This window comes from Salmo salar, chromosome 26, assembly GCF_965601325.2.
Source record: "Salmo salar chromosome 26, fSalSal1, whole genome shotgun sequence".
NCBI lineage: Eukaryota > Metazoa > Chordata > Actinopteri > Salmoniformes > Salmonidae > Salmo > Salmo salar.
In genome coordinates, this window is record NC_138316.1 from 50,109,455 (window position 1) to 50,119,752 (window position 10,298).

The 10,298-nt window shown below is 41.8% G+C and overlaps 1 long non-coding RNA gene across 1 annotated transcript; it reads left to right on the top strand.

Annotated features, from left to right (window-relative positions):
• The first annotated feature begins 5,111 nt into the window (after positions 1 to 5,111).
• On the top strand, positions 5,112 to 7,787 carry LOC145864288 (uncharacterized). The gene is made up of 3 exons (XR_014382868.1): positions 5,112 to 5,286; positions 5,552 to 6,795; positions 7,635 to 7,787. It is a non-coding gene; the product is annotated as an uncharacterized LOC145864288 (long non-coding RNA).
• Positions 7,788 to 10,298: the final 2,511 nt, after the last annotated feature.

A 10,298-nucleotide genomic window follows, 5' to 3' on the forward strand; every position in this document is an offset into this window, starting at 1 on the left:
TTGGGGGTATGGTCTAGCCTCTCACCATTACCAATAACAGGGGAGGTTAACATGTCTTGGGGGTATGATCTCTAACCTCTCACCATTACCAATAACAGGGGAGGTTAGCATGTCTTGGGGGTATAGTCTAACCTCTCACCATTACCAATAACAGGGGAGGTTAGCATGTCTTGGGGGTATGATCTCTAACCTCTCACCATTACCAATAACAGGGGAGGTTAGCATGTCTTGGGGGTATGGTCTAACCTCTCACCATTACCAATAACAGGGGAGGTTAGCATGTCTTGGGGGTATGGTCTAGCCTCTCACCATTACCAATAACAGGGGAGGTTAGCATGTCTTGGGGGTATGGTCTAGCCTCTCACCATTACCAATAACAGGGGAGGTTAACATGTCTTGGGGGTATGGTCTAACCTCTCACCATTACCAATAACAGGGGAGGTTAGCATGTCTTGGGGGTATGATCTCTAACCTCTCACCATTACCAATAACAGGGGAGGTTAGCATGTCTTGGGGGTATGATCTCTAACCTCTCACCATTACCAATAACAGGGGAGGTTAGCATGTCTTGGGGGTATGATCTCTAACCTCTCACCATTACCAATAACAGGGGAGGTTAGCATGTCTTGGGGGTATGGTCTAACCTCTCACCATTACCAATAACAGGGGAGGTTAGCATGTCTTGGGGGTATGGTCTCTAACCTCTCACCATTACCAATAACAGGGGAGGTTAGCATGTCTTGGGGGTATGATCTCTAACCTCTCACCATTACCAATAACAGGGGAGGTTAGCATGTCTTGGGGGTATAGTCTAACCTCTCACCATTACCAATAACAGGGGAGGTTAGCATGTCTTGGGGGTATGATCTCTAACCTCTCACCATTACCAATAACAGGGGAGGTTAGCATGTCTTGGGGGTATGGTCTAACCTCTCACCATTACCAATAACAGGGGAGGTTAGCATGTCTTGGGGGTATGATCTCTAACCTCTCACCATTACCAATAACAGGGGAGGTTAGCATGTCTTGGGGGTATGGTCTAGCCTCTCACCATTACCAATAACAGGGGAGGTTAACATGTCTTGGGGGTATGATCTCTAACCTCTCACCATTACCAATAACAGGGGAGGTTAGCATGTCTTGGGGGTATGGTCTAACCTCTCACCATTACCAATAACAGGGGAGGTTAGCATGTCTTGGGGGTATGATCTCTAACCTCTCACCATTACCAATAACAGGGGAGGTTAACATGTCTTGGGGGTATGGTCTAACCTCTCACCATTACCAATAACAGGGGAGGTTAGCATGTCTTGGGGGTATGATCTCTAACCTCTCACCATTACCAATAACAGGGGAGGTTAACATGTCTTGGGGGTATGGTCTAACCTCTCACCATTACCAATAACAGGGGAGGTTAACATGTCTTGGGGGTATGGTCTTTAACCTTCTGTAACTTTCTCATTCAACTTTCTTATATCGCTCAGATATAGGACTGACACTTCAAAACATACTTCCAAATAGAAAGCAAAACTAGATGGTCTTCAGAGATAGATGGGAGGGGTTGAGGGTAATTGAAGGATGGGACTAAAACAAACAAAAGATAACTAATGTAGTAAAATATACTGTGTCTGTAAAATGTATATAGTATGTAACAGCTGGAAGTAGAAAGCTGTTGTTGTTCATTAGTTTACTCCAATTAGGAAAAATTAGGGTTAGGGAAATCATAAAGGAAAATATATGAAAAAACATGTATATATATATATATGTTAGCTTAGTAGAAACCCAGCTCCACATGTTAGCTTAGTAGAAACCCAGCTCCACATGTTAACTTAGTAGAAACCCAGCTCCACATGTTAGCTTAGTAGAAACCCAGCTCCACATGTTAGCTTAGTAGAAACCCAGCTCCACATGTTAACTTAGTAGAAACCCAGCTCCATATGTTAACTTAGTAGAAACCCAGCTCCATATGTTAGCTTAGTAGAAACCCAGCTCCATATGTTAGCTTAGTAGAAACCCAGCTCCATATGTTAGCTTAGTAGAAACCCAGCTCCACATGTTAACTTAGTAGAAACCCAGCTCCACATGTTAGCTTAGTAGAAACCCAGCTCCATATGTTAACTTAGTAGAAACCCAGCTCCACATGTTAACTTAGTAGAAACCCAGCTCCACATGTTAACTTAGTAGAAAACCAGCTCCATATGTTAACTTAGTAGAAAACCAGCTCCATATGTTAACTTAGTAGAAAACCAGCTCCATATGTTAACTTAGTAGAAAACCAGCTCCATATGTTAACTTAGTAGAAACCCAGCTCCACATGTTAGCTTAGTAGAAACCCAGCTCCACATGTTAGCTTAGTAGAAACCCAGCTCCATATGTTAGCTTAGTAGAAACCCAGCTCCATATGTTAACTTAGTAGAAACCCAGCTCCATATGTTAGTTTAGTAGAAACCCAGCTCCATATGTTAACTTAGTAGAAAACCAGCTCCATATGTTAACTTAGTAGAAAACCAGCTCCATATGTTAACTTAGTAGAAACCCAGCTCCACATGTTAGCTTAGTAGAAACCCAGCTCCATATGTTAGCTTAGTAGAAACCCAGCTCCACATGTTAGCTTAGTAGAAACCCAGCTCCACATGTTAGCTTAGTAAAAACCCAGCTCCATATGTTAGCTTAGTAGAAACCCAGCTCCATATGTTAACTTAGTAGAAACCCAGCTCCACATGTTAACTTAGTAGAAAACCAGCTCCACATGTTAACTTAGTAGAAAACCAGCTCCACATGTTAACTTAGTAGAAAACCAGCTCCATATGTTAGCTTAGTAGAAACCCAGCTCCACATGTTAACTTAGTAGAAACCCAGCTCCACATGTTAACTTAGTAGAAACCCAGCTCCACATGTTAGCTTAGTAGAAACCCAGCTCCATATGTTAGCTTAGTAGAAACCCAGCTCCACATGTTAGCTTAGTAGAAACCCAGCTCCACATGTTAGCTTAGTAGAAACCCAGCTCCACATGTTAGCTTAGTAGAAACCCAGCTCCATATGTTAGCTTAGTAGAAACCCAGCTCCATATGTTAGCTTAGTAGAAACCCAGCTCCACATGTTAGCTTAGTAGAAACCCAGCTCCATATGTTAACTTAGTAAAAACCCAGCTCCATATGTTAGTTTAGTAGAATCCCAGCTCCATATGTTAGCTTAGTAGAAACCCAGCTCCATATGTTAGCTTAGTAGAAACCCAGCTCCATATGTTAGCTTAGTAGAAACCCAGCTCCACATGTTAGCTTAGTAGAAACCCAGCTCCACATGTTAACTTAGTAAAAACCCAGCTCCACATGTTAGCTTAGTAAAAACCCAGCTCCATATGTTAGTTTAGTAGAATCCCAGCCTCGGGCCCTTAGACTTTAGTAGGATACAATACTAATTTCTTTAGTAGACAGGCGCTGCAGATAATACTGCCATCGTCGTGGAGACAGAGGCAAAGGACATGTATGTGTATGTAGCCCATGTATCTGATGCTGTCTAGCCATAAATATTATGGCATGTCATACTCTTTTTGGCCAGACAGAATCAGATACATGGGTTACATATAGTAAGACAGAGGGGCGCTGTTTTTCGCTCGCTCAGATGCTTTCTCCTGGTGAGATAGTTTCAGCCATTTGAAACTTAGGAAAAGTTGGCGGGTGCACAGTGCACTGTTCGGATGCTGGGATTATTTTTGGGATGAACATGCAAAGGTTATCTATTTTTTGAAGTGAAAACTAAATGACTGGTTGTGTTCATGGTACATTAAAAAGGAACACGTTTTTTACAGTTAAATTACGTCTTTACTATAAATCCATTAGAATGGCTTCTTCCTGGGCCCTCCAAATCACTGAGCCCACCCCTGCCGTTGTGATTGGTTCCTGAGCCCACCCCTGCCGTTGTGATTGGTTCCTGAGCCCACCCCTGTTGATGTGATTGGTTCCTGAGCCCATCGGATGTCATTTTGAAATGTATAAAATCCTCATTGTTTTTTCTCTAAAACCGCGATGAACGCTGAACTGCGTTGGTTTTACTTTTAACACAAATAAGCTTTTTATCAGCTTCCACTGTCCCACTCAAATAAATGCTATTAACAATACCTATGGCTGTAGGGGTATCCCCAGGTGTTTTTTCTGCATTGCCTGTGTGATTGAATTACATGATCCCAAACATTAGGTACCTTCCTGCAATGGTAACTAAGGATTTAGTACACAATGCCAACGGTCAAGTCAGGACAGGTCATTAAAAACAAAAGTGATATTTAATTTAGCAGACTGACTCCTCTTCTGTAGTGTGAGGTATCTCTGGTCCTGATCAGATAAATAATGGGTGTATAGTTGTAATAACCTCTAGACAGTCACCTGCCAGACCAATGTGGGGCAAACTGTTGACTGTTATTGGTAGAAAGATGGCAGCACTGTCTCTTGGACTTGTGATGTCACAGCTGGTTGTCAGAGGTAAGTCTCCTACCAAAGATCTAGATCACGATATGAATAGAATTCAACACAACACAAAGATCTAGATCGCGATATGAATAGAATTCAACACAACACAAAGATCTAGATCACGATATGAATAGAATTCAACACAACACAAAGATCTAGATCACGATATGAATAGAATTCAACACAACACAAAGATCTAGATCGCGATATGAATAGAATTCAACACAATTGGTAATACCTCGTATTACCTGGTGACTTCTCAATTGCAAAAGTGTATAATTACTATGTAAAATGTGTAAATATTAAGCAATAACCTTTTTCAACATCAATTACAAAAGTGTATAATTACTATGTAAAATGTGTAAATATTAAGCAATAACCTTTTTCAACATCAATTACAAAAGTGTATAATTACTATGTAAAATGTGTAAATATTAAGTAATAACCTTTTTCAACATCAATTGCAAAAGTGTATAATTACTATGTAAAATGTGTAAATATTAAGTAATAACCTTTTCCAACATCAATTACAGAAGTGTATAATTACTATGTAAAATGTGTAAATATTAAGTAATAACCTTTTTCACCAAGACATTTCTGATTAAATGCCAAGTATACTTTGGTATGTCTCAAGTGAGCACTGGTTATAGGTCTGTATGTGACTCTAACCCTAGGCAGTGCGGTTAAAGTCCTGTCTCAGCCGGGGAACACAGTACAGTTTCCATGTTACTACAGCTATGAAGACCACCAGGACATCCCACAGCTGTCTGTCCAGTGGAGAGGTCCAAGCAACACGCTCCTCTGTCACTACATCAAACACAAGGTGTGGACTGCTGTGTGTAGGTTTTATCTTTTGTGTTTTACCCTGTAAGCCAGAGCGCCAAAGACAAAACGTCCATTTTTCTTGTGAAAACCTTATGGACAATACAGTTTTGAGAGAGTATGGCGTTTGCAACGCCAAGGGTCGTGGGTTCGATTCCCGCTGAGACCACCCTTACGAGAAAAAGACATGTATGCATGCATGACTGTAACTTGCTCTGGATTAAAACGTCTGCTAAATTGCATATATTGTTATATTATATGTTAAGGCCTTCCAGAACTGCACCCAGGGCTACTCACTGGACTACATGCCAAGGAAGATCACTCTGAGCATCACAGAGGTCAGAACGCAAGACTTCGGATCTCACGTCTGCTCCGTTAGCAAGAGACACGAGTTCACGGACTTTAGCGTCGAGCTAGCCGTGAAGACAGGTGAGTTGGTTTGTCTATAATGTCTGACTTTAGCGTCGAGCTAGCCGTGAAGACAGGTGAGTTGGTTTGTCCATATTGTCTGACTTTAGCGTCGAGCTAGCCGTGAAGACAGGTGAGTTGGTTTGTCCATGTTGTCTGACTTTAGCGTCGAGCTAGCCGTGAAGACAGGTGAGTTGGTTTGTCTATAATGTCTGACTTTAGCGTCGAGCTAGCCGTGAAGACAGGTGAGTTGGTTTGTCTATAATGTCTGACTTTAGCGTCGAGCTAGCCGTGAAGACAGGTGAGTTGGTTTGTCTATAATGTCTGACTTTAGCGTCGAGCTAGCCGTGAAGACAGGTGAGTTGGTTTGTCTATAATGTCTGACTTTAGCGTCGAGCTAGCCGTGAAGACAGGTGAGTTGGTTTGTCTATAATGTCTGACTTTAGCGTCGAGCTAGCCGTGAAGACAGGTGAGTTGGTTTGTCTATAATGTCTGACTTTAGCGTCGAGCTAGCCGTGAAGACAGGTGAGTTGGTTTGTCTATAATGTCTGACTTTAGCGTCGAGCTAGCCGTGAAGACAGGTGAGTTGGTTTGTCCATATTGTCTGACTTTAGCGTCGAGCTAGCCGTGAAGACAGGTGAGTTGGTTTGTCTATAATGTCTGACTTTAGCGTCGAGCTAGCCGTGAAGACAGGTGAGTTGGTTTGTCTATATTGTCTGACTTTAGCGTCGAGCTAGCCGTGATGACAGGTGAGTTGGTTTGTCTATAATGTCTGACTTTAGCGTCGAGCTAGCCGTGAAGACAGGTGAGTTGGTTTGTCTATAATGTCTGACTTTAGCGTCGAGCTAGCCGTGAAGACAGGTGAGTTGGTTTGTCTATAATGTCTGACTTTAGCGTCGAGCTAGCCGTGAAGACAGGTGAGTTGGTTTGTCTATAATGTCTGACTTTAGCGTCGAGCTAGCCGTGATGACAGGTGAGTTGGTTTGTCTATGTTGTCTGAATTTGTTTATGTGTATTTGCATCTTCTCATGGGGAGTTTGGTATTTTTCTGTGTCTTTAGATCCCATCACTTCCTTACCGACGAACAGGTGGGCTCAGTCAGGTAAATTCACAGAATGTGAATACAGTAGTTCTACTGCAGGGTTGGGCAACTGTGTGGAATGCCTTTTGAAGGCCCTCGGATTAATAACACAAATATTATAATAATAAAAAGATAATATACATATTTTTTTAAACTCAGTCGGGGTCTCAACTTACTGTTGCTAGGTAGAATAGTAGAATACACAAGGTGCAATTTGAAGATGTGGTTGTCCATCAGCAGTTTTTCTCTTGTTGTCAGTCACTGATAGTCTCTTAATTAGTCATGTCAGATTGCTAACTAAGTCTAACGGCCACCTATCTAAATTTAGGAATCATGGTGGAATTACCAGCCAGGGGGCCCCATTGACTTTGTTATTCAGTCTCACTCAGATATTATATTAAAAACTACAAACATTTCTCTCCACTCTATGGCAAAATGTGTAGAATTACACCAAATGAACTCTAAAATATAAAGAAATGTCTCTCTAATGTCAAGAGGGGGGCTGCTAAACTGTTTTGCTGACAATGTGGTAGTGGTGGGGGTTATGCACATGTAGGTATCAAACCCGCGAGCCACTCACATTGAGTTCAGATTCTTTGTGACCCCCCACCCCATCAAAGTTGCCCATCCCTGCTCTAATGAATGAAATCCAAAGAAATTCTACAATTTACTTTTCAATTTTTTTTCAAACCTTGAAATAAGAGACAAAATATCACATTTTCCCCTCGAATTTCCATGTTCAATTGATATCCTACTTGATTGGAATTGTAGCAGAAGAGAGTGACTTTGTCCTTTAAAATAATAATAATAATAATATTCTACTGTGTATGACAGTTGATGTCTGTAATTTTCCCTCCTAGGTCTTCCTGAGGGACATCTTGTTGTCCTCGTCTGCTCTGTGTTGGTCAGCACCTGGGGATGAATAGCACAAATACTGTGAAAATAAAGAACAGATTGAGATTACATTTTTTTATATAAATATTGTAATTAGAAATAATAAAGAATATACGCTTCATAAACGTTGTACTCTGAAACATTAACTCTGTTCATTAAATAGTAGTTGTGTGTGTGTGTGTGTGTGTAACAGTTTCAGCTAACCAGTGTGGTGCTGTATGCAGAGTCACAGTTCATGACAGCTCAGAACATTCCACACAGCCTTAGACCGCAGGCTTAGGAGCAATGTCAGCATGTTACTGAGTACTGACATGAATAGGGCCCTGGTCTATAGTAGTACCACTATATAGGGAATAGGGCTCTGGTCTATAGTAGTACCACTATATAGGGAATAGGGCTCTGGTCTATAGTAGTACCACTATATAGGGAATAGGGCTCTGGTCTATAGTAGTACCACTATATAGGGAATAGGGCTCTGGTCTATAGTAGTACCACTATATAGGGAATAGGGCTCTGGTCTATAGTAGTACCACTATATAGGGAATAGGGCTCTGGTCTATAGTAGTACCACTATATAGGGAATAGGGCTCTGGTCTATAGTAGTGTACTATATAGGGAATAGGGCTCTGGTCTATAGTAGTACCACTATATAGGGAATAGGGCTCTGGTCTATAGTAGTACCACTATATAGGGAATAGGGCTCTGGTCTATAGTAGTACCACTATATAGGCAATAGGGTGCCATTTGAGATGCACACATTCATTTATATTAAGTTGATTTACTAGTTAGAATTGAGATGCAGTGATGCTTTACTTTTATTTGCCTGCCTGCCTGTCTGCCTGCCTGCCTTTCTATCTGTTTGTCTGTAATCCTCCACTGACTCATTTGATTATTGAATTACCTCACTCTGTAGCTCAGCCTAGGCTTCAGTGTCCTTTACTACAATGACATTGTCCTTTACTACAATGACATAGTCCTTTACTACAATGATATAGTCCTTTACTACAATGATATAGTCCTTTAACTAAGGAACTGCTCACACATGGTTCCTTGGAAGGCTGGAACAGAACAGGACAGGACAGGACATTACTAAGCTATTAGTGTTTAATGAGAGCGTGGGTGCTGGCTACTGACTGCATACTGTACATGGCTGGTATGTGATATGGCTGCTATACACTAAATCAAATCACATTTTATTCCTCTCGAGCTTGGTGAACAACAGGTGTAGACTAACAGTGAAATTGCTACTGTTTTGTCATGTGCCTTTTACTGAGGAGTGGCTTCCATCTGGCCACTCTACCATAAAGGCCTGATTGGTGGAGTGCTGCAGAGATGCTTGTCCTTCTGGAAGGTTCTCCTATCTCCACAGAGGAACTCTGGAGCTCTGTCAGAGTGACCATCGGGTTCTTGGCCCTTCTCTCCCGATTGCTCAGTTTGGCCGGGCGGACAGCTTTAGGAAGAGTCTTGGTGGTTCCAACTTCTTCCATTTAACAATGATGGAGGCCACTGTGTTCTTGGTGACCTTCAAAGCTGCAGAAATGTTTTGGTACCCTTCCCCAGATCTGTGCCTCGACACAATCCTGTCTCAGAGCTCTACGGACAATTCCTTCGACCTCATGGCTTGGTTTTTGCTCTGACATGCACTGTCAACTGTGGGACCTTATATAGACAGGTGTGTGCTTTCTAAATCATGTTCAATCAATTGAATTTACCACAAGTGGAGTCCAATCAAGTTGTAGAAACATCTCATGGATGATCAATGGAAACAGGATGCACCTGAGCTCAATTTTGAATCTCATAGCAAAGGGTCTGAATACTTATGTAAATAGGACTTTTTTTGGCTCACATGTGGCTAAATGGTAACATTATGTAAGGCTTTATGTAATCTGTCCCAGAGCTCAGCCACAGCACAGTGATTGATATCCTCTTCCTGGAGCTTAGCAGAATTGCTGCCATCAGCTTCACATGGCCCTGGCTGTATGTAGTACCATGTATCACCACTAAGGGGCAGCACCATCCTTAACCCTGAGCCAAACTAATGGTGTGTCTAACCTACAGTATGTCACAGTAACCTGGGGTTCATGTGAGTGCATGAAAGCCTGACTATCTGTAGTCACATGACATTCAACGATGGTCCTCTAGAATAGTGGACACACAGTGTTCTGGTTGTCTGATTGGGTGAAAAATCTCTTTTTTTATTTGTCATTTGCTTCGTAAATCACTGGTGTAGACTGACAGTGAAATGCTTATGGTCCTTTTCCAACAACACAGATAAACACAAATATATAGAAATAGTGACACGAGGAATAACATGGCTATATACAGGAAGTACCAGTACTGAGTCAATGTGCAGGGGTATGAGGTAATAACATGGCTATATACAGGAAGTACCAGTACTGAGTCAATGTGCTGGGGTATGAGGTAATAACATGGCTATATACAGGAAGTACCAGTACTGAGTCAATGTGCAGGGGTATGAGGTAATAACATGGCTATATACAGGAAGTACCAGTACTGAGTCAATGTGCCGGGGTATGAGGTAATAACATGGCTATATACAGGGAGTACCAGTACTGAGTCAATGTGCAGGGGTATGAGGTAATAACATGGCTATATACAGGGAGTACCAG